Source organism: Ambystoma mexicanum, chromosome 3q, assembly GCF_040938575.1.
Source record: "Ambystoma mexicanum isolate Mex_15411 chromosome 3q, UKY_AmexF1_1, whole genome shotgun sequence".
NCBI classification, from domain to species: domain Eukaryota; kingdom Metazoa; phylum Chordata; class Amphibia; order Caudata; family Ambystomatidae; genus Ambystoma; species Ambystoma mexicanum.
Window position 1 is genome coordinate 865,714,606 of NC_090926.1, and position 25,441 is coordinate 865,740,046.

General features: G+C 52.4%; 1 protein-coding gene and 1 non-coding gene across 2 annotated transcripts in view; one reads left to right on the top strand and one right to left on the bottom strand.

Annotated features, from left to right (window-relative positions):
• SUZ12 (SUZ12 polycomb repressive complex 2 subunit) overlaps positions 1-25,441 on the top strand; it is a 1,189,145-nt gene that overhangs the window by 363,496 nt on the left and 800,208 nt on the right. The window lies entirely within an intron of this gene.
• On the bottom strand, positions 21,636-21,799 carry LOC138448157 (U1 spliceosomal RNA). Its single transcript, XR_011260010.1, has one exon. It is a non-coding gene; the product is annotated as a U1 spliceosomal RNA (small nuclear RNA).

Genomic DNA, 25,441 nt, shown 5'->3' on the forward strand with positions numbered 1-25,441 from the left:
TTCGGGAAGGCGGTTCTTTATTCCGCAATGTTAGTGGGTACTCTAAATTCTTTTCCCTCCCCCATTTACTGGTACTGCTTTGAGTCTTCAAAGATGTGGAATACGTTGGAGGACACAATCCATTCGAAGAACCAGTTGCTTACCAACTGGTAACGTTCTTTCGACTGGCTGTTCCTCCAACGTATTCCATGTCGCCCTCCCAGCCTGCCCCTCTGGAGAATTTCCTATGTGAGTGCAGCTTATGTTTCTGTAAGGCTATGTGCAGTCAAGCAGCCATGAGATTGGTACCACATGTTCTGAGGGAAAAAACTTAAACTGAGGCTACAGGTTCCGTGCGTCCTATTTATACATACAGTGACATCGCCCTCGACGGAGGCCTTCGAGGGACATCGACGTCAACGCAGGACACCCTCTGTTGAAAAAGTTTCCGAAGTGCACAGCTGTGGATATTACATGTCAAAGATGTGGAATACGTTGGAGGAACATCCAGTCGAAAGAACATTACCAGTTGGTAAGTAGCTTGTTCTTTTTTCTTATCCATATTACTGTTATCCAAAATAGACACCACTCCTTTAAATTATTTTTCGTTATTTCCTATATTCCTAACCAGTTTGACCCTTTTTATGGACAACCAAGCCGGCATAGTTGCATTCCATCTTAGTTTTTTTTTTTTTTTAATTTTTTTTTTTTACTTTCTTTATTGGCATTTTACATAACTGTACAACCAATAACAAATCCCCATCCCTCCCCCCGGTACATTTGTGAAGGCATGAACACATTGCGAAACAGGACCTATGAACAAGGCAGGAAGCAGAGAAGATGTGTCAACTTTAGTGGGTGCCTCATGGCAAACATCATGGTCCAAACAGAGTATGGGCGACCAGTTCAGTACCTTACATTAGGCACTCCCAAGAGGGTCAAACCCCCGACATGGCATCTGCGGTGCCCCAAGTCCAAACAGAAATTTATCTACAACCATGCGCACTTTAGTCAGCAGATATAACACAAGTTCATAAGAGTGCTACCTACGGGGCTACTTGAGGCAGGCGCCCCCGTGGAGACAGAGATCCAGTATCTTTCCCATTTGGTTGATTAAGAAGATACATGATGTACGCATCCCACATTCACCTATTACCACAGGTCGTCCCCTTCATTGCGGTCCATTTAGATTCCATATCATTACAATATAAAACATCTGCAGACCACTGGGTCACTGTCGGGCTTCGTTTCTTATCCCATCCCATAGCCACACGACGCCTAGCCAAGAGCAGGAGAAGGCTTATCAATTTCCTGGTTTCATTAGGTATTTGCTTGGTGTAACCCAATAGAGCCAGCACGGGGTTCGGAGTAAGCCACTGCCCCACAATGTCACTGATCACCAAAAATACCTGCCCCCAGAAATATTCCAACTCCCCACATTCCCAAGCCACATGAAGAAATCCTGCCGCTTCGTGCCCACATCTGAGACAGGCCCCCAATCTATGAGGGAAGTACCCCTTCAGTTGAACCAGGGTATAGTAACATTGATGTAAGAACTTAAAATGAATCAGCTTGAAGTTAGTATTGATAGCCCCCTTTCTAATCATTTCACAACAGTAGCTCCAAGTGGCTTCCGATATATCCCGACCCAGTGTCTTCTCCCACACCTCCCGGGACATCTTCCCAGCCACAGGTCTGCCCTTCAGGGCCATAGCATACAACCCAGAAAGCACCGGTCGCCCCATAGTACCGTTAATTGTACTATCCAGCATCGCAGCCACTGGGGGCTACTTAGGAAAAGATGGAAACAGCCGCTGCAATGACACCCGCAGCCTATAATATAAAAACACATCCAATCCCGAGAGGGCGCCCTTCCCCCTCAGCTGTTCCATAGAAATAAACCTTCCACTTGGGAATAAATCCCCAAATGAGGTGACACCCAACCTTTTTACCATCTCCACATACCGTGCCTCACTTGTCAGGGGAACACCAGGGATAAATATAGTGGGAAGCTTTGGCGAATAAAGGACACCACCCCTGGGCACACCTTCCAGGAGAGCCCAGGCCCTGCATGTCGGCTCAACCAGATTCCGTGGTCTCTGGGGTCTGCTCGGAGCGGTCGGAATAATCGACCGCAGCAAGGCAGATGATGCAATTGACTGCCGCCATCCGATACCAGTAACGGAGAAAACTAGCCTGCGCCCACCGTGTAGTACAATTCCAAATCAGGCAATGCAAGACCGCCTTCTCGAACCGGCGCAACCAGTTTATTCCAAGAGACGCAAGCCGTTTTACCGGCCCAAATAAACTGGAGTAGCAGTGAACGAAAGTCCCGAAAATATTTTTTAGGTACTTTAATAGGCACAATAAGAAACACATACAGAGAAGCCTGGGCAAAATGGTCATCTTGATGACGGCAATGATGATAGCTTTTGTTGGGAAAGATTCCCATTTGTGTGAAGTTTTCCCCCTCCAGTTGTGAACCCCCTCTCCCCCCCCCCCAAATCTTTGCTGCTGTTTAAACCCCTTAGTCTGACTTTCTGACTTTGCCAGTGAAGCAAAGCCTTCAGCTGCACTCCACCGGGCTTTCGCTCACTTTGTTAGGGGGAAACCGACATGCCTTTAAAGACAGTCATTACTGGGAGACTTTGCTTCCCTTTAGTCCTTTCCAATGTTGCAACTTTTCTGCAACATGTAACAAGTGCACAATGTATCTTAAAGTACAGTGCGCTTGAATTTTCTAGGAGAAGTGTGGATGTGCCTTGGACAGGGCTGGTGGCAGCATATCTTTTCGAATATTTTTAACCCTTTCTTGCCATGCAAACCACGCTTATCGCGTTTGGCATAGGAAGGTGGCCTGGCACCAAAATGGCCATGCCACTAGGTTCTTTGTCCTGTCCTTTGGCCATCTTGCCCCGTTGTCTTCCCCAGGTTGTGCGGACCCGGGTCAGTCCTTATTTGGGTATACATTCTCCCATGAAACGCCAGGTTTTCACGGGCTTCTGCATGTCTTGTGTTTGTGTGCTTCCAGGATGTGGGTTGGACTTTCTAGTTCCAATACACATCCTGGATGCCAGAGAGTCTGGTGTGCTGTGAATGACTGGGTCCACCGTGGTCCGTGATTGGTCCACGCCTGGTCTGCCTGTATGTGAGCAGATCTCCCATTGGGTCCTCTTCGTTTTGGCACAAAGGAGATTCTGGATAAGAGAAGGCCCCCCAAACACCCACACCAGGTCTATCGCTTGACTTCCCACTTAACCCAGGATAGGATCCAAGTATCCTGAAACTAAGAAGCAGAGTCGAGGGACCGCTGGTGACCCCCTGGAAGGTTTGCCACCCTGAGCCCGCTGTTGTCCCGCTGGACCCCTCTGCATCTGATCGAACTAGGTCTGCAAAGCAGCTTCAACCCATTGGAATAGTGGGACCAACTATTCTTGGCACCTTCATCAAACCCTGCAAATAAGCCTTCACGGAAGTGCCCCTGGGCCAACCAGTGCGTTGCCCAGCTTGCACCGGACCTTTGCTCTGCCACCTCCGCCGTTTAGAGGAGACCCTTGAAACTTGGTACATCACAAGCTCTGTGTTCATGGCACTCGCACCGAATTTCGTACACTTGGCATTACCAGGTCTGGAATAAAGAGATCGCCTGAAACTGAGTACACATGGTTACTGTCGCCCAGCCCTGCTGACGAACTTTGCTGGTGCTTTGCTGCTGTGCCGCTCTGAGCCCTAAAGCCTGCTACAGTGAAACTGGCCTGATCCATCCACCAGGAGCGGAGAAATTGCCACTGTCCCGCCAGAAAATCATTGCTGTAACTTCACAGGTGAAAGCCTCAGAGCTGCACAACTGACGATTTTGAAAATTCAACCGAAGTGGACTTGACTGCCGAAGTTTGGTCTGGAGTGCGCCGGGGGTTGGTGAGTACCTGCAACCCTTACCGGTGGCCCCTAATGCATCCATCCACTTTTATGCACAAGTGTACCCTGAGGGCCACTCTCCTTTCCACAGATAGCCAGTGCTATCGAACCTTTCCCAACTCTTGGAACCTGTTCTGCCCTTTTGGGGAGACTCTCCACGACTAGTGGGAACTTGTTCTTCATTGCCTTACCCACCTTCCTGAGCTGCTACAGCCCCTGCAAGAGACCCTGTTTTCACCGTTCTGCACTATCGCGTGCACCAGCATTTGAAAGTACATTGAGCGCTAGGCTCCTCTCTTCGTAGGTACTGGACTTTCTCCCAGTTAGGGTTAAATTTATGATGAACTGCCTAAAGGCTATTTCTCCAGCATGGGGTCTGGCATGGATTCACATGCTCATGAATATTCCCCGTGGTCAGGCCGGGAATCCTCGGTATAGAAAAAAATCAGCATCGGTTTCGTTTCTGATCTGTCTTACTTAGTAGTAACGAATCACTGGTCTCTGGGTCATACTGCCCCCAGCCAATGACTGCCCTCTCCCAAAGCCCCGCCTCTGGCAGCCATCCTCAGATTTTTACCGCACGTTCAAGTGTTGGGAGTCCTCGTGCTGTAGCTCTCAAGCTTTTGCTGCGTTTTCGTGCTTTTTCAGGAGTTTTTTCTCATTTTTCAGTTAAATAGAGCCTCAAGCTCTACCGTTTCTACATCCGATCAACGGGGATCCGTTTCGGAGTTTTCTACGCCCGTCAAGGGTGAAGCTTTTGTCGAGTTACGCTTTTGGAGGATTCCAGAAGTTCTGAGGCCTACCCCGGACATGGCCCAGGAGAAAGGAAGCTCGACTCCCGGGAAGCTGTTCAGGACCTGCCCTGGATGCCAGCTTCAGAATGTTTTCAAGGAGGACGAGCATTCGTTATGCCTCTGTCTCCATGAGGACAAGACGCACACGGAGAAGGACTGTGCGTTTTGTGGGAACATGTCGGAGCGGACCATGAAGGATAGCCACCTCCGTCTCGCCAACTGGTTGGAAGGGAAGAGCCCGTCGGGCGAGAAGAAAAAAAAGAAGTCCCAGCGGTCTTCTAAGTCCTATGAGGGCGCCCCTGTGACGGGGGCCCAACAAAAAGCTAAGCACAGAGAGCGCCGAACGGTCGGGCTCCTTGGCTGCCGGGCAGGGCGCATCCTCCCCGGGGCCATCAACCACGAGCCAACGCTCTGGCTCGGGTAAGAGGAAGTCCGAGAACCCAGCGAAGCTTCTGGAGAGGCCCCGGTCGATCTCAAAGATTCCGGCAGAGGGGGAGCGAGGCTCGGACCCTCCCCCCAAGGTGAAGGCCCCAGGCGTCCAGAAGGTGATGATGGCCTTAATTCACCCTGCTAAGACCTCGATTGAGGATGTCGCCGCAGCCCTGGCTCAGCCTGTGGAGGCTACACCAGTGGAGGCGCCCTCAGGACCCAAAGTCTCCCTGCCACGGCGGAGGGAGTCGTCTTTCAGACCCATTGAGAAGACCCCCACAAAGTCCTCGTTGGAAAAGGTGGGGGAGGGTCTGGTGGCCATCGTGGATACGGACATGACCTCTGAAGAAGAGCTCATCGAAGTCGTGGAAGAGGCCCAGCCCATCGGGAAGGATCCCGACGAGGGCGACGACGAGAGCGACGGTGTCGCAGACAAGGCTCCTCAAGAGCCCTCGCGCCCTTCGTTTCCGGCGCCGCAGGACACTTCGGCGGCCATTTTGTCAGCGATTCAGTCCTTATGCTCGGAGATAAGGACAAGGTTTCCCCTTCCCTCGACGGAGGTACCTGAGCCAGACCCGAAGGGGGAACCGGAGCCAGGACCTTCGGAAAGTCCACCGCATAAGAGGACGCCGCATCCTACGCCACCTCTCCCACCTCTGCGGCCTGCTCTGCCTTCCCCCCGGTCTACTACCCAAGGGGATGATACAGGCACGGACACGGCTACGACAGGTACAGATGACGACGGAGGCGACGACGGGACATGTCGCCCCCTGCTCGGGCGTCCCCGCCCGACGAGATTGGATCCTTTCATGCCATGAATTCCAGGGCATCCGAGCTTTTCCAGCTCTGCCCAGAAGAGAAGAAGAAAGAAGGGTTCCTTTACCAATGGCGCTACGCTAAAAGGAAGACGGTCCTCGCCGTACCGCTTCTTGGTGACATCTGGGATTAGGGGCTCACCCTCCTCAAGAACCCTGCCACGGCGCCGGCAAAGAGGGACCGGTACTTGAAGAAGTACCGGGTCCCCGACTCTGCCCCCTTGTGCCTTCGGGCACTACCTACCCCGGATTCGGTCGTCTTGGCGGCGGCAAAGAAGCATGCTGGGGGGGGCATCGGCCTCGACATCAACTTCCCGCCGGACGGCGAGGGCAGGAAGTTGGACACAATGGGACGACGGATCATCTCATCCGCAGCGAAGACTATCAAGGCTGCCAACGCCCTGGCTATCGTAGCCCGCTACGACAGGGAGTTGTGGTTCAGAATCGCCCCTTTGTTAGACTTCCTTCAGGACGCCAAAAGGGCTGAGGCCCTTGAAATCCTACAGGAGGGTGAGATTGCTTCGGACCACGCCATCACGGTGGCAACGGACATTGCGGACACCGCTTTCCGTCAGTTGGGCAACAGCGTTTGCTTGAGACGACGAGGATGGCTCAAGGCCACGGATTTCCGCCAGCACGTACAAGCCAAGGTTTTGGACATGCCCTTCGACGGGAACAACCTGTTTGGGAAGGCGGTTGATGAGTCCCTTCAGGCCATCAAGATAGACACAGACACAGAGACTGCCCGGGCATTGGGAGTGCTCCAACAACGACGGCCGCCCTTTCGGAGCTCCGTAGGCAGACAAGGTACCACCAAGCGGCAAGATCTTCGTCCCAGGAAGCCTAAAGGGGACGCGGCAAGCCAGGTGGTGCCCGTCGTCGTCGACCGGGAGGTCAAGGAGGCCTCCAAACAAGATTGAACCGGCCGTGGGGTCGGGCCCCTGCCGAAGCACCCCGGTGGGAGGCCGGCTGGCGATGTTCGTCAGCGTGTGGGAGTCCATCTCCACCGACCGTTGGGTGCTGGACGCCCTGGCCCAAGGGCACGCCCTCGAGTTTCAGAAGTGCCCTCGCGTTCCACCCGTTGCCAGGAAGGAAAAGCATGTCCATCAACTACTGTTGGAAGTAAGGGCGATGCTCAAGAAGGGTGCCATCGAGCTCGTCCCAAAGAGGCTTCGGGGCTCCGGAGTTTACTCAAGGTACTTCTTCGTAAAAAAGAAGACAGGAGGATGGCGCCCCATCCTGGACCTACGACGACTGAAGAAGTACATCAAGGCGCAGAAGTTCCGTATGGTCACTCTCCAGCACGTGCTGGGACAGCTGGAGGAGGGCGATTTACTGTCGTCGTTGGACTTGGAGGATGCGTACTTCCACATCCCCATTCTAAAAAGACACCGAAAGTTCCTCAGGTTCGTGGTCCAAGGGCGGCACTACCAGTTCAAGGCCCTCCCATTCGGATTGAAGTCAGCACCTAGGGTGTTCACCAAGTGCCTCGCACCGGTGGCTGCGCCTACAGGGGATCCACGTCTACCCCTACCTGGACGACTGGCTCATCCGGGCAAGGATGAGGGAGCTCGCCGTGGAGCACACTGCGAAGACCGTCCAGCTGCTCACGGACCTGGGATTCTCCATCAACTTTCCAAAATCCCACCTGGTTCCGTCGCAAGTCGCCCTGTTTCTGGGAGCCAAGCTCGACACAGTGGCGCGGCTGGCCTCGCCGTCGGAGGAAAGGACCAGGACCATTCTGGGCAAGGTGCAGCGTCTGCTGGCCACGGACATGGCCAGGGTAAGATCTATCAAAGCCCCCCTCGGGATGATATCCTCCTGCATTTATCTGGTGCGCCTTTGCAGGCTTCGGATGCGCCCCTTACAAGAGTTCCTCGACGCCCGCTGGGTCCAGTCGACGGGCAGCTTCGAGGACAGGATCCCTCTCAACGAGACGTTCCGTCGGGCGATCCGGTGGTGGGGTACCCGCTCCCATCTGTCGGCGGGCACGGACTTTCAGATCCCAGCTCACCAGGTGATGGTGACGACGGACGCCTCCCTGGAAGGTTGGGGAGCGCACTCCGGAGATCTTCACACGAGAGGCCTTTGGCTCCCGGAGGAGAAGTCACTCCACATCAACATTTTTGAGCCCCGCGCAGTGTTCTGGACCCTCGGGTCCTTTCTCCCGTCCCTCAAGGGCAAGGTGGTGAGGATCTTCACCGACAACACCACCATGATGTTCTACATCCGGAAGCGGCGGAACCAGGTCCCCGGCCCTATCCAAGGAAGCCCACGATCTGTGGCATTGGGCCGTCGCCCAACGGATGTTTCTGGTGCCTCTTCATCTGGCAGGAATAAACACGATCGCCGACTCACTCAGCAGGGAGCTGCGCTCGTGCCACGAGTGGGAACTATGCCAGGATCAAGTGGATCGACTCTTCCGACGATAGGGCGAACCCCAAATCGATCTCTTCGGGACGGTGACGAATTCCAAGTGCCGGAGGTTCGCCAGCAGGTTCCCCCAGCCGAGGAGCATGGGTGATGCTTTCTCGTTCCCCTGGGATGGCCTATTTCTTTATGCATTCCCTCCGCTGCCGTTGCTGCTCCGGCTCATCCACCAGCTCAAGAGGTCCCGGTGCAGGATGATCCTCGTCGCACCGGCGTTGCCGAGACAAATCTGGTTCCCGGACCTTCTGGACTTGTCAAACGTCCACACCAGTCAAGCTGCCGACGGACGCAGACCTTCTCTCCAGAGAAGGAGGCGCCATTCTCCAGCATTGGATCTTTCATGGATTCACATGCTTAGAACATTCCCCGTCGTCAGGCTGGGAATCCCCGGTACATTATATAGACCCTTTCCCGTAGGAAAGCTTTTTCGACGCTTATGCGTCCTATCCACCTCGTTTTGTATCATGCGTACCCGCGTCGTCAGGGCGTCATGATATAAATACAGGCCCCGCCCCCGCGCTCCCTCAGATTTCAACCGTCTTTCAAAGTAGTGGGATCCTCGTGTTTTACTACTAGTGAAAACTAGGTTGTTTTTGTCTGTTTTTCGCTTCGGCGAAGTTCAGATTCCGGCGAACTATGTCTGGAAAAGCGTTATTTCGCCCGTGTGCAACCTGTGGCCTCAAAAAGGTTTATGAAGGTGATGGCCACATGGACTGTATCTACTGTCTCCACCTGCACCACTCGGCGGATACATGTGAAATTTGTCAGGGTTTCTCCCAAAAAACCCTTAAGGACCGAAAAAGAAGGCTGGTCGACTGGCTTAATGACGGAGCAGGGGCCTACCCGGCTTCGGAAGTTGGCTCCACGGCCTCCAGGGGTAGGTCGGAACCTCCATCGAAGAAGGTACGGCCAGCTGAAACGCGCTCTGAGGACAAGCATAAGAGGAAACAGGATGGTTCCTCCTCATCACATAAAAAGTCCTCCTCCTCCTCCTCCTCCTCATCATCTAAGACGGAGAGGCTAGCGCTGTCGAAATCCTCCTCAGGGGACCGTCCCAGGTCTTCCATGAGTCGGGAAGCCTCAGCCGGGAAGTCGGCATCCAAATCGACGACGAAGTCTAAGGGCTCGACGACGACGACGACTGGCTCGTCGACCTCGGTGTCATTGACGATGCCTATTACAGTTCAAGCAGCAGCGGTGGGGATTCCACCGTCGACGGAGACTCAGTCCATGGCTTGGCTGCCCGAGGTCTATGACCCGATCCCCCCCGGAGGTCTTACTGCAGCCAGACACGGCCGGCTCGGCTGAAGGAGAAGGTGATCTGGTTCTGCAACCATCGGATTTAGGCTTACGGCCTTCCACGTCGACTACGACGGCGACGAGTGCAAACGGGGGTGTGGTACCGATATCGTCCAAGTTATTGACCCCCCAGACGGTTTTGTCTCTGGATGTGCTTAATACTCTTCAGAAGCTCCTGCAACGGCTGGATACGCAGTTCCCTCAGCCCGGGACGTCATCGTCACTTCTGTCTGTACCTTCCGTCGACGAGCAAACTTGCATGGCTCGATCGACGACGAAACACCCATCGGCTCCCCAGGCAGTAAAAGATCGTCCTCGAGCTCAGGAGGAGGGTGAGTTGTCGGAGTCCGATTCTGTACTGGGTGACTCAAGGTCAGACATCTCCGTGTCGCCTTCGAGGGACCCGACATGGAACTCGGATGTAGAGTTGGAGTCTACGAGGAGCCAGTCACAGCCATCTCCCCCGGATGATGTGGGAGCCTTCCATGCTATGATGGGGAAAGCTTGTTCCGAATTCGGCTTGATTCCGGAGGAGCAGAAGAAAGACGGTTTCCTTTTTGACCACATGGGTCAAAGGAGAAAATCGGTTTTTGCCATCCCAATCCTGGACCATATGTGGCAAGAAGGTCTCAAAACGATGCGCCATCCGTTCTCGGAGCTGGCCATAAAGGGACGGATCGAGAAAAAGTTTTTAAAGCTCCGGAGTACACTCCAAAATGTCTAACATCACAGCCTCTGTCTGACTCGGTGGTATCGGCGGCAGCGGTTAGGAAGGCCAGGGTCTAGCAAAAATGTTCAACGCCACCTGAAAGTGAGGCTAGGAGACAGGACGCCTTTGGAAAGAAGGTGCTCTCGGTCGGAGCGACGACAGTAAGAGCAGCCAATTCCTTAGCAATCGTGTCTCGATATGATAGGGAAATGTGGCACAAATTAGCCCCTATCCTAGAACACCTGCCAGACGAACACCGGAAAGCAGCTATGTTACTGGTGCGGGATGGCGAAGAGGCCTCGAACCACGCTATCAATATCGCAGTTGACCTAGCAGAGGTAGTCCTAGCACCTGTTTGGCGAAAAGGTTGATGAAGCGCTGAAAGGGATGAAAGAAGACACGGATACTGCTAGGTCCCTCGGCGCCCTGCAAACGGGTAGAAATTTTCGTTCTTTTCGCCCCTTCAGGGGTGCCTCTGGAAACTCCCGCTTTGGAGCCTCGAGAGACCGTGGATTCAATAGGCCCTCTTACTCTTCACAAGGGTTCAGACGAGCGTCCCAGTCGGCTCGTAGAAGCAGGGATTATCAGGCCTCCAGACGGCGAGGCTCGGGTCAGTCGTCGACGAAGACCAAGCAATCCAACAACCAATGACGGCCTTCGGAACGTCCTGGGGGGTCGAGTCTCTCATCGCTTCGACCGATGGAAATGCATCACCACAGATCGATGGGTCCTAGACACGATTCGCATGGGTCATGCGCTGCAATTCAAAGACAAGCCTCCGCATCTTCCGCCTTTATTCTCGACACAGCCCCACCTCCGAGTCCTACGACAAGAGGCGGCGCTTATGTTGCAAAAAGGGGCGGTAGAGAGAGTTCCTGTAGCGCAGGAAGGACAAGGAGTTTATTCCAGGTTCTTTGTTGTAAAAAAGCCAAACGGCAAATGGAGGCCCATTCTCGACCTGAGGGTACTCAACAAGTGGCTAAAGAGCCTAAAATTCAAAATGCTAAAGCTCCAAGAGGTTATCAGGTCGGTGCAACCAATGGATTATCTATCATCACTAGACCTTCAAGATGCTTATTTTCACATCCCAATACGCCCACGACACAGGAGATATTTAAGATTCGTCGTGGGGAAAAAGCATTTTCAGTTCAAGGTCCTCCCTTTCGGGCTCAAGTCCTCCCCCAGGACGTTCACCAAGTGCTTGGCCCCTATAGCGGCCCATTTAAGGAAGGACGGTCATCATGTCTATCCATATCTGGACGACTGGCTGGTCAGAGGTTCATCCAAGGAACAAACACGAAACAGTCTACGAGCCAATATGTCCCTCTTACAGGAACTGGGCTTCGCAATCAACTTCAACAAGTCCTCTGTAGAGCCTTCGAGGACCTTGGTCTTCCTAGGAGCGGAGTTTCATACACATACAAGCCTGGTGAGACCATCCAGCGAAAGAATTCAGAAACTTCAAAACAAGGCTTCGGAATGGAGAGGCGGTACCAAGGTCTCAGTGCGCAAGTACATGTCCCTGCTAGGGACCATGTCGTCCTGCATTCCGCTAATAAACAACTGCCGTCTGTTTGAGGCCTTGCCAGGAATTTCTAGCGGACCGTTGGGCGCAGAGCCGAGGTCGCTGGTCCGACAAACTGGTCGTCGACGACCAACTAGTTCAAGCACTCAGCTGGTGGAGAGTGTCTACTCATCTAACGAAAGGGATGCCTCTTCTGGAACCAGAGTTTCAAAAGACGGTGGTGACGGATGCATCGCTGAGCGGATGGGGAGCTCATCTGGATATGTTACAGGTACAGGGCCGGTGGTCCTTGCAGGAGTCCTCCCTGCATATCAACCTGCTAGAATTGAGAGCAGTGCGATGGGCTCTAAAATCTTTTCTTCCGCAACTGAGGGACTCGGTGGTGCGTGTCATGACGGACAACACCACTACGATGCTCTACTTGAGAAAACAAGGAGGGACACGCTCCAGATCCCTATCGACGGAGGCACAGAAAATCTGGCATTGGGCCATTCAACACAACATGAAAATCTTAGCGTTCCACCTGCCAGGCGTGAGAAACGTGGAAGCAGATGCCCTCAGCAGAGAAATGAACGAAGTTCACGAGTGGGTACTGAACAACCAGCTACTACAAGTATTCAAGAAATGGGGACACCCGCCCATAGACCTGTTTGCAACGAAGAACAACAAAAAATGCCATCAGTACGCAAGCAGATGGCCTCAGAAGGGCTCTCTGGGGGATGCGTTCTCCTTCCCATGGACGAACAATTTTATGTACGCATTCCCTCCATTTCCCCTGGTCCGGAGGACATTGCAATGGATCCTCAGGTACCCATGTCGTGTAATTCTGGTGGCCCCATACTGGCCCAGACAGGTGTGGTTTTCAGACCTGCTACATTTAGCGGCGGCGGAACCGATGAGATTCAAGAAGACCCCCGACCTTCTGTCTCGACAGGACGGTGTGGTTTGGCATCACGACCCGGACAGCCTCCAGTTGACGGCCTGGCTCCTGACTTCGCCGAATTTGGTCGGCTAACGATTCCGGAGGACTGTCGGCGTATCCTACAAGCGGCAAGAGCACCTTCCACAAACGCCTCATACGAGTACAAATGGAAAAGTTTCTGTCAATGGTGTGAGGATCAACCAGGCTTGGCCCCGCAATCGATTAAGCCAGAACAGCTCCTGCCATACTTGCTGCTCTTAGCCCAGAAGGGCCTGTCGGTATCTTCAATAAAAGTACACCTAGCAGCCATTTCCAGGTTTACTCGTCGACGGCACTCGGCACCTTTGTTCAGCGACCGCCTGATTAAACACTTCCTTAAAGGCCTCTTTCGGAGTTTCCCGCCAGAGAAGAAATTTCCTCCGGAGTGGAGCCTCAATCTGGTCTTAACATCTCTTATGAAGCCTCCTTTTGAGCCAATGTCGTCATCGTCTCTAAAGTTTCTGTCGTGGAAATTGGCCTTCCTAGTGGCCATCACTTCAGCACGACGCATTTCAGAAGTTCAGGCTCTAATGGTAGACCCGCCATACTTACGATTTTTCAAGAACAATGTAGTCCTAGCCACTAACCCGCAGTTTATACCTAAAGCTCCGTCGGTGTTCCATAAACACTCCTCTATTGTGTTGCCTACGTTTTTTCCGCAGCCATGCTCGGGAGCGGAGCGCATGCTGCACACATTGGATGTAAAAAGGGCCCTTAAGTTTTATCTCCATCGAACGCAACCGTTCAGAGAAACAAGGCAGCTGTTCGTGGCCTATGGTTTGGGTGCTAAAGGAAAAGCCATTTCGAAACAAGGACTGTCAAGATGGGTGTCATCTACCATTTCGTACTGCCATTCTAGGGCAGGGAAACCTCTTCTGCGACGGCCAAGAGCTCACTCAACTAGAGCAGCGGCATCGTCGACGGCACTGTGGGCCGGAGTCCCTCTGGGGGACATCTGCGTGGCGGCTACCTGGGCGGCTACACACACCTTTACCCGCCATTACTGCCTGTCGCAGCAACATGCCGAAGATATCCGGGTGGGGCAGGCGGTGCTTCGACACCTATTCCAGTAAGGTAAGCCCCGGCTGAGGGGTTGCATCCTATGGAATTTGTGACTGTATGTGGTTCGTTTTCCTGTGTTAACTATTACTGATGTATATATGATCATAGGGAACGGGCTATGCGAACAAAGTATATGGGTTTGCATGCACGCCTCCTCTTTGGGGGTGGTACTGCTGTGTAATCTGTTCTAAGCATGTGAATCCATGAAAGATCCAATGCTGGACAAGGGAATAGTTTCTTACCTGTAACTCCATTTCTACAGCATTGGTATCTTTCATGGATTCACATGCGCCCACCTGCCTCCCCTGAACATGCAAACCGGTTCCCCCACTACTTTGGGGGCCGAAATCTGAGGGAGCGCGGGGGCGGGGCCTGTATTTATATCATGACGCCCTGACGACGCGGGTACGCATGATACAAAACGAGGTGGATAGGACGCATAAGCGTCGAAAAAGCTTTCCTACGGGAAAGGGTCTATATAATGTACCGGGGATTCCCAGCCTGACGACGGGGAATGTTCTAAGCATGTGAATCCATGAAAGATACCAATGCTGGAGAAATGGAGTTACAGGTAAGAAACTATTCCCTTCTTCACCACAACCCGGAGTCGCTGAACTTGCAGGCCTGGCTCCTGCAGCACTAGAGTTTGGAGGGTACGACATCCCGGCCGACTGCAGAGAGGTTCTTGCAAAGGCCAGGGTGTCCTCAACTCTCAAGTGCTACGGACATAAATGGAAGAGGTTCTCTGTCTGGTGCCGTGCACCGAAGATTAACCCTCTGCGGATAACGGCCCCTCAAGTACTGCCGTACCTACTGTCGCTGGCCAAAGCTGGACTGGCTAACGCCTCCATCAAAATACATCTGGCTGCAGTCTCCCGATACACCAGGACTACGGGACGGGCATCCTTGTGGTCTCATCGCCTGGTGAAAGAATTCATGAAGGGACTATTCCGATCATTTCCGCCGGTGAATGCTCCTGCCCCGGCGTGGGAGCTTAATGTGGTGCTGACCAGGCTCTTGGCGGGGGGACGGACGTCACAGCTGTTTGTGAACTTTGGGACTGTGAATCAAGGGAAGGCTCTCTCGGAGATGGCTCTCCGGCTGCATCATGCACTGTCACCGGTTGGCAAACTGACAGCTGCCCGGCTGTCCGAGAGCCCATTCGACCAGAACGATCGCTGCTACCACGGCGTTCCTGTCTGGTGTGCCCCTGCTAGACATCTGCAGGACTGCGACGTGGAGGTCGACGCACACCTTCACAAGATTCTACTGCGTCGATCTGGACTCCAGGGAGGAGTCCAGAGTCGGCCAAGCAGTGCTGCGCATCCTGTTCGCCTAAGGTGAGCCTGGTGAGGAAGTAAGAGATGCTTAATGTTGAGTTATTGTATTGCTTAATGTTGAGCCTGTTGCCACCTCCCGTGGTTGTGCATGTGTGTACTGCTATGTATTCTCTTGTTCATGAGCATGTGAATCCATGCCAGACCCCATGCTGGAGAAGGAACAAGTTACTTACCTGTAACTGTTGTTCTCCAGCATGGGTCTGGCATGGATTCACATGCGAACCCTCCCGCCTACCCCTCTGCGGCTCTTCACTTGGTCATATTGCCACTTTACGTGCTACCAAATCCGAGGATGGCTGCCAGAGGCGGGGCTTAGGGAGAGGGCAGTCATTGGCTGGGGGCAGTATGACCCAGAGACCAGTGATTGGTTACTACTAAGAAAGACAGATCAGAAACGATACTGATACTGATTTTTTCCTATACCGCGGATTCCCGGCCTGACGGGGAATATTCATGAGCATGTGAATCCATGCCAGACCCATGCTGGAGAACAACAGTTACAGGTAAGCAACTTGTTGCTTGTACTGCTTGTTTCCTTCCCTTTTAGGTTTTGGACCCATTCTGTGCTTCTATCCCTTTAAGCCACTTGGCATTGGGTATATGTCTTTATAGTAGTGTTGTGTTGGTTTGATGTATTACTATTGATAATTGCTGTGTGTTGAACTTCAAAGGCCTTGAATAAATGTACTTATATTTTTAATATAGATACACCTGTCTGGGAGTGATTGGTCCTTTACTCTGTGTACTAATTGAGGTCTTTCAGTCGCCCTCACCCCTCCTGAGACCTAGTCTTTATCTCTGCCAATGCTACCTTGATTGGTATGGTTTGTCCAGAAGGTTACCCTGTTCCAAGAAACTAGGTTAGCCATCTGAACCACTGCCCACCAGGTCAGAGTTCAGAAATCCATCTTAACAGCTTTCGACGGACAATCGCGCAGAGATTTCTTCATAGTAACCAGTGATTATTAAAGAGTGTTTGACCAAGAGCTAGGTAATCCAAGTGAGCACTCACTTGATCACCATATCAAGTTGTTTGTCAGTGGTAAGTCCCCTTGTATTCTCCCATTTGCTATCCTCAGATCTTGTGTCTCAAATAAGTACAGCCATTTTCCCAATTTTTCGTACTCTTAACAGATCTTGATGTGGCGCAGGAACTATGAAAGCCTGTATCCCTACAGTCTGCGTTCAAATCCCCCACCAGTTTAAAATGTATCTGTGATTCACCTACCATAATTTGATCAGATATCTGTAAGCTGCATGAGTAACCTCGCCAGATCGGAACGCTCACCATTGCAATACACATTTAGCAAGTACCAAGGCTGAAGTCTCCACTCCATCTCAAGGTTTGTTTTTACAACTAATATCCCATATATGAAATTGGAAACAATCTCTACTTTTGAACAAGGGATGTTAATTGTGAGGATGACCAATCTGCCAGGAGGGCGACCTCCCTCGCTTGGGGTTCCTAATGGTTGCGACAGTGAAACCATGGATGTATGTATTTTAAGTAACCAAGTTTCTTGTAAAAACATTAAATCATTTTCACAAATACAATAGGTCATTTCTTCATTAACCTCTTAATTGCCAAGAACGAGATATCTCGTCCTTGACATTACCTCCGTAGTGCCAAGGATGAGATAGCTCGTCCTTTTTGGCACCTTGTTTTGAGTGATCCCTGCGAAGCAGGGATCGCTCCAAACTGTAAGCCAACCTCCGAGCTATGTGCTCACTGCCAGGGTGCTGGATTACCTTCAATTTCACGTCGGCCTGCATAATGCACGCCGGCGTAAAAGTAATTTTCACTGAGGCAGCTATTTCGCGCTGCCGCAGTGAAAATGAAAGGTGAGTCTCCACCTTTCTCCCCCTCGATCTCCGGCTGTATTTCAAGCCGGAGATAGAGGGAGGTGTCGTTGGAAAGGGGAGATTCTCCCCTTTCCAACGACACCTTTTGTGAAAGGATTGGTGGGCGCGGATAAGACGCAGAGCGCTCGATCCGCGCCCAACAATGGCCACAGAAGCGGGGGGGGGCTGCTTACTGTAAGCAGCCCCCCGTCCCCAAAAGCATGGGGGCCTATGTGCAGAACCCTGGGGGCAGATGGCTGATCTGCCCCCAGGGAAGGGGGGGGCAAAATAAAAAAATAGGAAATGCAACAGGGGTGGGGGGGCACTAGATGCCAGGGATGGTTTTTGCCCCTGAAAGGGTGGTGGCCCTCCCACACCAAGTGGAAAGGGGGGGCACCCCTTGTAGCCCTCCCTGGGGGCAGATTTCTGCCCCCAGGCAGGAGTACATGAGGTGGCCCCCCATCCAATTGGAGGGGTGGGGCCACCAGGTATAAGTGTGCAGTCCCCCCAAAGGATGGGGCCTGCAGGTTAGGGCCCCCCTGGGGGCAGATGGCTGATCTGCCCCCAGGGAAGGGTGCAAAATGGAAAAGAAAACGAAAGAAAGAAAAACACAAAAGGGAGATTTGGGTGGGGATGGGAGGGCCACTAGCCACCAGGGATTTATTTTACGGAAAAAGGGGGGTGGCCCTCAACAAGGGGAAATGGGGGCACCCCTTGTAGCCCTCCCTGGGGGCAGATATCTGCTCTTACGAAGGGGCATGTAACCTCAGGGAGGGTTGCATGAGAACCCCCCCCTCTTATCTGCCCCTAGGGAGGGCTGAATGAGGTGCCCGCCCCTGCATTTGGTGTGTTTGGGGGGGGAGAGGGTCACCCCCCATTACATTAGAAAATTACCTGGTGGGTTAGGGTGACCCTCAGCCCCCCCACCCCCTAAAGTGCAGCCTGCCATTTTCAATTTTTTTCTTTGTTTACCAAACTTGCCTTGGCGCAGAGGGGCACATTGGTGTGCCAATCTGGCCCCAGGGTGCCCAAACCTTACTGCCCCACCCACTGGGGGGGGCATGTCCCACAGTTTTTGGTGCCCCCTACCCCAAATGGAGGGGGGTGTACATCACACAGCCAATTGTGGGAGACCTGCATGAGGTGCCCCTGCCACCCATTTGGGATGAGGGGGGAGAGGGCCACGAAAAATTGAGGGACAGGCCCCCCCCAGTGGGTGGGGCAGTAACGTTTGGGCACCCTGGGGCCAGATTGGCACACTATTGGGGCCCATCTGCGCCAAGGGGAGTTGGGTTACCAAAGGAGAAAAGTGAAAATGGTAGACCACATTTTAGGGGGGGCTGTGAGGCACCCCAAACCGATGGGGAATTTTCTAATGGGAAGTGGTGGTGACCCCTTTCCCTCGTCCCCCACAATGGAGTGGGGGGCCATGTCATGCAGCCCTCCCTGGGGGCATATATCTGCTCCTGGGGAGGGACACCTGACCCCAGGGAGGAGTTCAGAACAGCCCCCCCTTATCTGCCCACAGGGTGGGCTACATGAGATGGGCCGCCCCTCCAATTTTGGTGGTGGTGGTGGAGAGGTGCACTCCCCCTTCACATTACAAATTTCCCCGACGGTGTAGGGTGCCACTCAGGCCCCCCTAAAGTGCAGCCTGCCATTTTCAATTTTTTTCTTTGTTTACCAAAGTCGCCTTGGCGCAGAGGGCCTCATTGGTGTGCCAATCTGCCCGCAGGGTGCCCAAACCCTACTTCCCCATCCATTGGGGGGCCTGTCTGACAACACCCGGCGACAGGGGCGTACATACGCATCACACTAAGCATACAACCCCTACACCTGTTTCGACGTCCTCGTGAGAAAAGGTGAGCGCCAACAGGGCCGCCGAAAACTTGGACGTTTTCCTCGGATCGCGCAGATCCAAAGCCTTCCTCTCATCCGCAACAGCGTCTTGCGACTGGGCAATCTAAATCCAGTAAGGGTGCTACTCCACAAACTCCACACGTTGAAGTGTGGGAATCCGACGCTGCAATGGTCCCGAAGGCCGCGGTAGGCCCGAGAGTTACGACTAGGCCGCTAGTCGAAAAACCGACTGATAGGCCCTCTAACGCCGCGTAAGGTAAATTAACTACCGATAGACCATCGGAGCAATTATCTCACGCCGATTCGGCGGTTATCGAAGACCGCATCGAGAGGATTACGGCGGCAGTGGGACCGATTCCGCCTAAAATCATGGGGCAAGCGCGGAAAAATCTTCGGATGCGGTTTGGGACCCTGATTCTCCCGATACTTATGAAGATAGCCAAGAGCCTCTTTCCAACAACCTAAGAGACTCGTTTCGATGCCGTAGTGCAGAAGATGACATTTTTTCTCCCGTTGGCCCTTCTGGGTCCTCTAAATGGACTAGAGAGTAATTCGAAGGGTGTATGGACCAGCTGGAGAGAATTATCAGTTTCTCTGACCACCCATCCCCGAAAAGGTCTCGTGGAGAGCCTAACCCTCAATTTTCTTCTCTATCAAGAAGGTCAGTCTTCTGTCCCAGTCCAACATGAAGACATTGTCCACTTGAACACCTATAAGGACATTTACAATGAAGAGGAAGAGGCTTCCTTTCTACAAAATTATGAGGAGGAACAGCAGGGTATCACAGACAATTGGGAAGAAACCCAGCAGGAGGGAACTGCCACATCAAGATCAAGATACTCAAGATCGAGATACTGATGTATTGTTTGGACTCCCCTCCGTCCACTCCGGTTCGCCAGGCCTCGCCGGTTGATGACCAGGTGGCCTTCAACTCTATGTTGAAAAAGGCAGCTGAACATTTTCAGATCTCGACTCAAGAGGCAGTGCCTGAACAGGATTTTGTAGAGGATATCCTTAAGGAAAAACCTCAATCTAGCCAAGCCATTCCCCTCCTTAACTCCATCAAGAGAAGGTTGGCCCCCTCCTTTTTATCACCAGCTCAAACCCAGGCAGTGAACCCAAGGGTTGAAAAATCGTTTCGCCATCTCCATCCGACCCTCTATGCCAGGCTTGTCCAACCTTTTTGAACATGGGGCCGAAGCATTCACTTTTTGTCACCCAGTGTGCCGGCAAGCCAAAAGTCAACAACCTCACCCAAATCAGTATACTAAAAAGCAATATTGTGTGACTTTTGACACAATATCATCACAGGCAGTGATAGTCATGCAGTCCCAAAGATAGCTTTTGGTATCAGGGGCAGTGATCAAAGGTTAGTTGCTTGCGATTTCTTTCAGTGTGTATGTGTTCATATTTTTCTGAAATATATGGGGGTGACCGAGCGTTGCGAGGGAGTTATTAGAATCTAGGGAGTGTTTGTGGGGGGTTTCTCCGAAAGAATTTGTTTTCAAATATGGGGTTGAAATGGTGCATTTTACAGCAGAAAAGGGACCAAAAAGCCATAAGTTTACAATCCGTTCTAAAGGACAATATGAAAATTCCATGTCACTAACAGAGCAGATAAGAACATTTTACAACACAAAACATTTTAATGATCAATGTGTCCACAGTTTAAGACAGCACTGTCACTGATGTAACACATAGGGCCTCATTCCGAGATTGGTGGTAGCCATGGCACTATTTGCGCCATGGCTGCCTCCAATACCGGGTTCAGCACTGGTCTTGTTCAATGGGGATTTACCAGTGCATTCCGACCCTGGACCGGTAAGTCCCCATTGAACAGGGCTCAATGGGAATGGGGAGAGCGCTAATAACGGGCTCGTGAATAGCAGGCCTGTTATTCGCGCCCTGGTCCCTTAGCGGGACCCGTAAGGGACGTGTCGTCAGACCACATGTCCTTTACGTTTCCCGCTAAGGGACCTCGGAATTGTGCGGTAAGGGATTACCGGCACCGGTCTCCTTACTGGTGCCGGTAATCCCTTACCGCACAACTCATAATGACCTGCATAGTCATGCTGGTTGTACCCAAAATATGCCTCTGTAGCAACATGTCTATGCTGACTGTTCCCAATTTAGGCCATCATTGTCCAGTACAAAGCATGATTGATGCTGCCTGAGCATGTGCAGTGTGACCAATATATATGGCAGCTTATCTCTGTAATACACATTCATTACTTCTGTGGTAATGAAAGAAGCATAATTCAATTCAACAGATAAAATGTGGAAAAACGATCACCCAAAGGTGAACCTAATTGAAGAAACGCAATGTGAGCACAATCTTAAAGCATGCAGCAGTTTAGTATAGGCACAACATTGGGCCACACTGTATGACACGATTAAAAAAAAGTCTCACTCATAGTATTGTTCCATGAATATATAACAATGTCCGTAGCGATGCAGTGTTTGGCATGTGATATACAAGTCCGTTTGGGTGTGCCTGCAGTGCAGTGCTTGGGTGTGCATTGGAGGTGAAGCACGTGGGTATGCATTGGTAGTGCAGCGCAGGGGCACACACTGGCAGTGCACTCGGAATCTCTGCCAAAAGACCAGGGGCTCTGTGTGCAACCAACCTAGCAGGCCTTGTGCACACTTTACCTTTTCTTTTACCAATAAATCAGGGGAAAGCGTGAACGCAGTCCCCCACTACCAGAAATAATGCAGTCGAGTATCCCGCATTTGGGCACATAGCAGGGGTCAGCAAATCCGATGTGCAGTGAGTGAGCCTCACCCTGGGAGATCTGCCTCTTTGATCACAGATTTTTTCCTGCCAGGTAAGCATGAGTTGCAAGCAAGAGGGCAGTGGTTGGGCCTGTTCTGGAAGCCCCTCTAAGCGAGAGTGAGAAGGCAGGCCCTGACCCACCCCCACAAACCCCCAGATGCTCTGAGCGTCTGCAGAGATTCCTGTCCAGAAGCTCCGGCAGGCAGAGCCCAGCAGAAGAGCACATTGTAACACAGTTCCTTTCTCCCATCAGGCCCTGCTTGGCCCGAGATTTGTATAAATTCGGGCCTGGCCGCCAGCCAGCAGGCCCAGTTGGATAGCAGGATGGCTCGAGCAGGCCTGTTGCAGTCTTCCCACTGGCCTGTCTCCCCCACACAGGCCCATGGCCCTCCTGAGCGGACAGGTCACCTTCCATTTAAGGGCAGCTTCAAGAACAACACAGTCACCTGGTATCATGGGGTGCACAAGTCTGGGGTTAGGGGCCTGCGCACTTCACCCCTCCAGTGAATGCTGTGGACCTGAGCTGCTCGGCACTGGCCCCCTTGACTGTAGCAAAATAAATTCTGCCACAAGACCAGGGGCTCTGTGTGCAACCAACCTAGTCGCACACTTTACTTTTTCTTTCTGTCACCAATGAGCACTACAGCTCAAGACTTCCTGTTGTAGGAATATTGAATATCGGGTCTTTTAATGTGATGTGAAGGCCTTCCAGTTTGTCCTCTTTCCTATTGCCTTGCAGTTGGCTTTGGGTTGGTCTGCTTGCACATCCCAGTATCCTTACTTTGGAAGGAAGGGGGGCACAACTTTACCAGCCACACTCCTACATTTGATGAAAGGCAGTTTTATTTAAGGTAGGTTTGCCTTCCATAAGTTTTTACCTCTTGCCCTGGTATTAGACGTGCTCCGTGATGCTGTGAAACAAACCCCTTTCCCACCTGCCCCTTATCGTCAACAATTAACAATGTACTTTTAACTTCAGCCCTATTTTTTCTCGGCAGCCGATGCACCTGAAAATTCCTTTCTGCTTTTTTACCTGCCCTTCCTCCTATTGCTTTTCTTGCTGCCCTTTTTTGGTTTACCTTGCAGTTTCCTACATGACTGCCCCTGGACAAGGTATACCTGTCTTCCCCCCTACCCGCTCTCCCAGCATAATGACCAAATAACAGGTAGCATAGTTCAGTGGCAACAGCTTGTCTTTGAAGCAAGATGACGCAGAGCAACACAGGTTTGAATCCCAGGGTCCCGCTTAGAAACCTCTTTGGTATTAAGAGATATATATATATATATATATATATATATATATATATATTTCTGAATCTTGTTAATCTGCTTAGAATCACATGCTGTGCATAGGTCCGACATCCAGTGGTCACTGCGGAGTATTGCATTTTGTTTTTCGTAGTCGAAAAGGGACGTCGACAAGGCGTGTCTGAAATACTATCCCTATAGTGACGTGTGTTGTACCCACAATCCTTCACGTGTCGAGGTCCCTCAGATTGTTTTTTTCCGCCCAGCTACTGGTCGCCTTTACGCGGAGCTCCTCGAGAGACATTGCAGATTCCATCTCCTCGACCTTTGGTCGTTTTTTCCTGTTAAAGATTAATATATCGATCCCTCCCTCGACGCAGTTGTGAAGCTGTCTCCGCCGAGCAAGATCTTCGACGGAGGGGACGAGCGGAGGAGATCCTTCGGCGTTGCCGAACACGTGGCCTGGCCTCGCAGGCCAAATACAGTAGGGAGAGTGGGGTCGTGGGACATCTGATTCTTTTTCTGAGAATGCCTTTCCTTTTCCCCTTCCTTTCCCTTGGGGTAGTTATCACGGTTTATTGCCTCGGCTATGGAGAGGACACCCTTTAGGTTTTGCCCACTTTGTAAGGGCAAGTTTACTTGGAAGGACAAGCATTCACGGTGTAACCGCTGCTTGCCCCTCGATCACAAAGAGGAGGGTTGCTCGGCTTGTCGGCTTCTAAAGCCAAAGACTCTAAAAGACCGTAGGGTCAAGAGGTGGGCGGCCTACGCTATATCGAAGGCCGGGTCTTCACCCGCCGCTGCGACCACCGACCGTGACGAGGAACGTGATAACACGACCTCCGCTACGGAAGTCGTACACCCCTCTAAGGCGCGTTCGCGCTCTTCGTCGTCTGTCCCCGGCCCCGACGGGCTCGGCTCACGCCCTGCTTATGGGGATGAACACCCCGGCGACACTGACGCACACGATACCACACATAAGCACACACCCCACGGCTCTTCTTCGTCGAAGACGAAGAAAGCATCAGCGCCCAAGGAGACGCAGGTTACACCGGCGGCCTCCTCGGACCGTTCGGGTTCGAAGCCCCTCTCGCAACCGCAGCCGCGACCAGCGACTGGGCTTTCGGCAAATAAGGGCGCCGCCCCCAAACCATTGGCCGGCGCGCACCAGCATAGAGCGCACGCCGCCGTAGAACGTTCGACACCCGTTACGTCGAAACCACAGCCCTCCGCTGACAAACGAGTCACAGAGAGCTTGGCGAGGATCGTCGTAGCCGACGCCCAGAAGCGTACGCCGAAGGACACGTCGAGCGCTACGCAAAAGTCGAAAGACACGCCGAAAAAGCCTGCAGAAAAACAGGGACTACCCCCTTCAGTCGGGGGGGGACCCCCAGCACACCGGAAGGCTTTTCGGAGGGCGACGGGACACTTTCCTCGACGTTGTGGTAGAGGTCGAGCCGTTTTCAGCAGGATAACACTACTTTTCCCCCGCTAGACACTCAGGGGTACCCCATGAAACCATGGAAAGGCTCCATCTCTGCATGGAGAGAATCGAGAGGTTTATGAACACCCAGAACCCTCCCACTCCCAAGAGAACAAGAGAAGGCCTCAGGAGGACCCCAGGGCCAAATACCCGAGGCAGGACACAGCCTTAGACTTCCATAATGTGTATGACCTCACGGGTGATGAATACTTAGAAGAGGAGGCGGATTTTGTGGACAATGAAGAGGGACAGAACCAAGAGGAAGGTCTGGAAGACAGCCCAGACATGGTAGGAGAAGGCTTCGGAGAAAATCCAGAAGAAGGACCTTCTCATCCCAGGCAATCCCCATCAGTATATTCGGACACTGATGTCCTGAACCTAAATCCTCCTGACATTTCACCAGTTAGAAACACGTCTCCCATTGACGATCAGCCCACATTCAATGCCCTGTTGCGCAGAGCAGCAGCACATTTCGAACTGGACACTGGGGAGATCTCTCCGGAAATAGACTTTCTAGAAAGAGTAATTAAGGAGAAACCCCCAGTCAGCCAGACCATTCCCCTCCTCGCTTCAGTGAAGAGAAGAATCATCCCTTCGCTATCCACACCCACACTAATCAGAGGAGTTAATCCAAGGATTGAAAAACTTTTCACTCCTTCACCCTCAGACCCGCTGTACATCAGGGGACATTCCATTCCGGATTCCCTTGTAGTAAAGAATACAAGGAAGAGGGCAGGGGTGCCGCTGTCCACCAGTGAGGCACCACCTGACAAGGAGGGCAAGAGGTTATATGCGCTTGCTAAAAGAGTCACATCCTCGGCTGCCTTTTCGGCAAGAATTGCGAACAACAATTCTTTGCTAGCTAGCTACGCGGACGCGCAGTGGGCCAAACTGCGCAAGGACGCCGAAGAAGCGCCGGATCCACTACGTACACGCCTGCTATCTACTATTGGCGAAGGATCCCAGGTCAA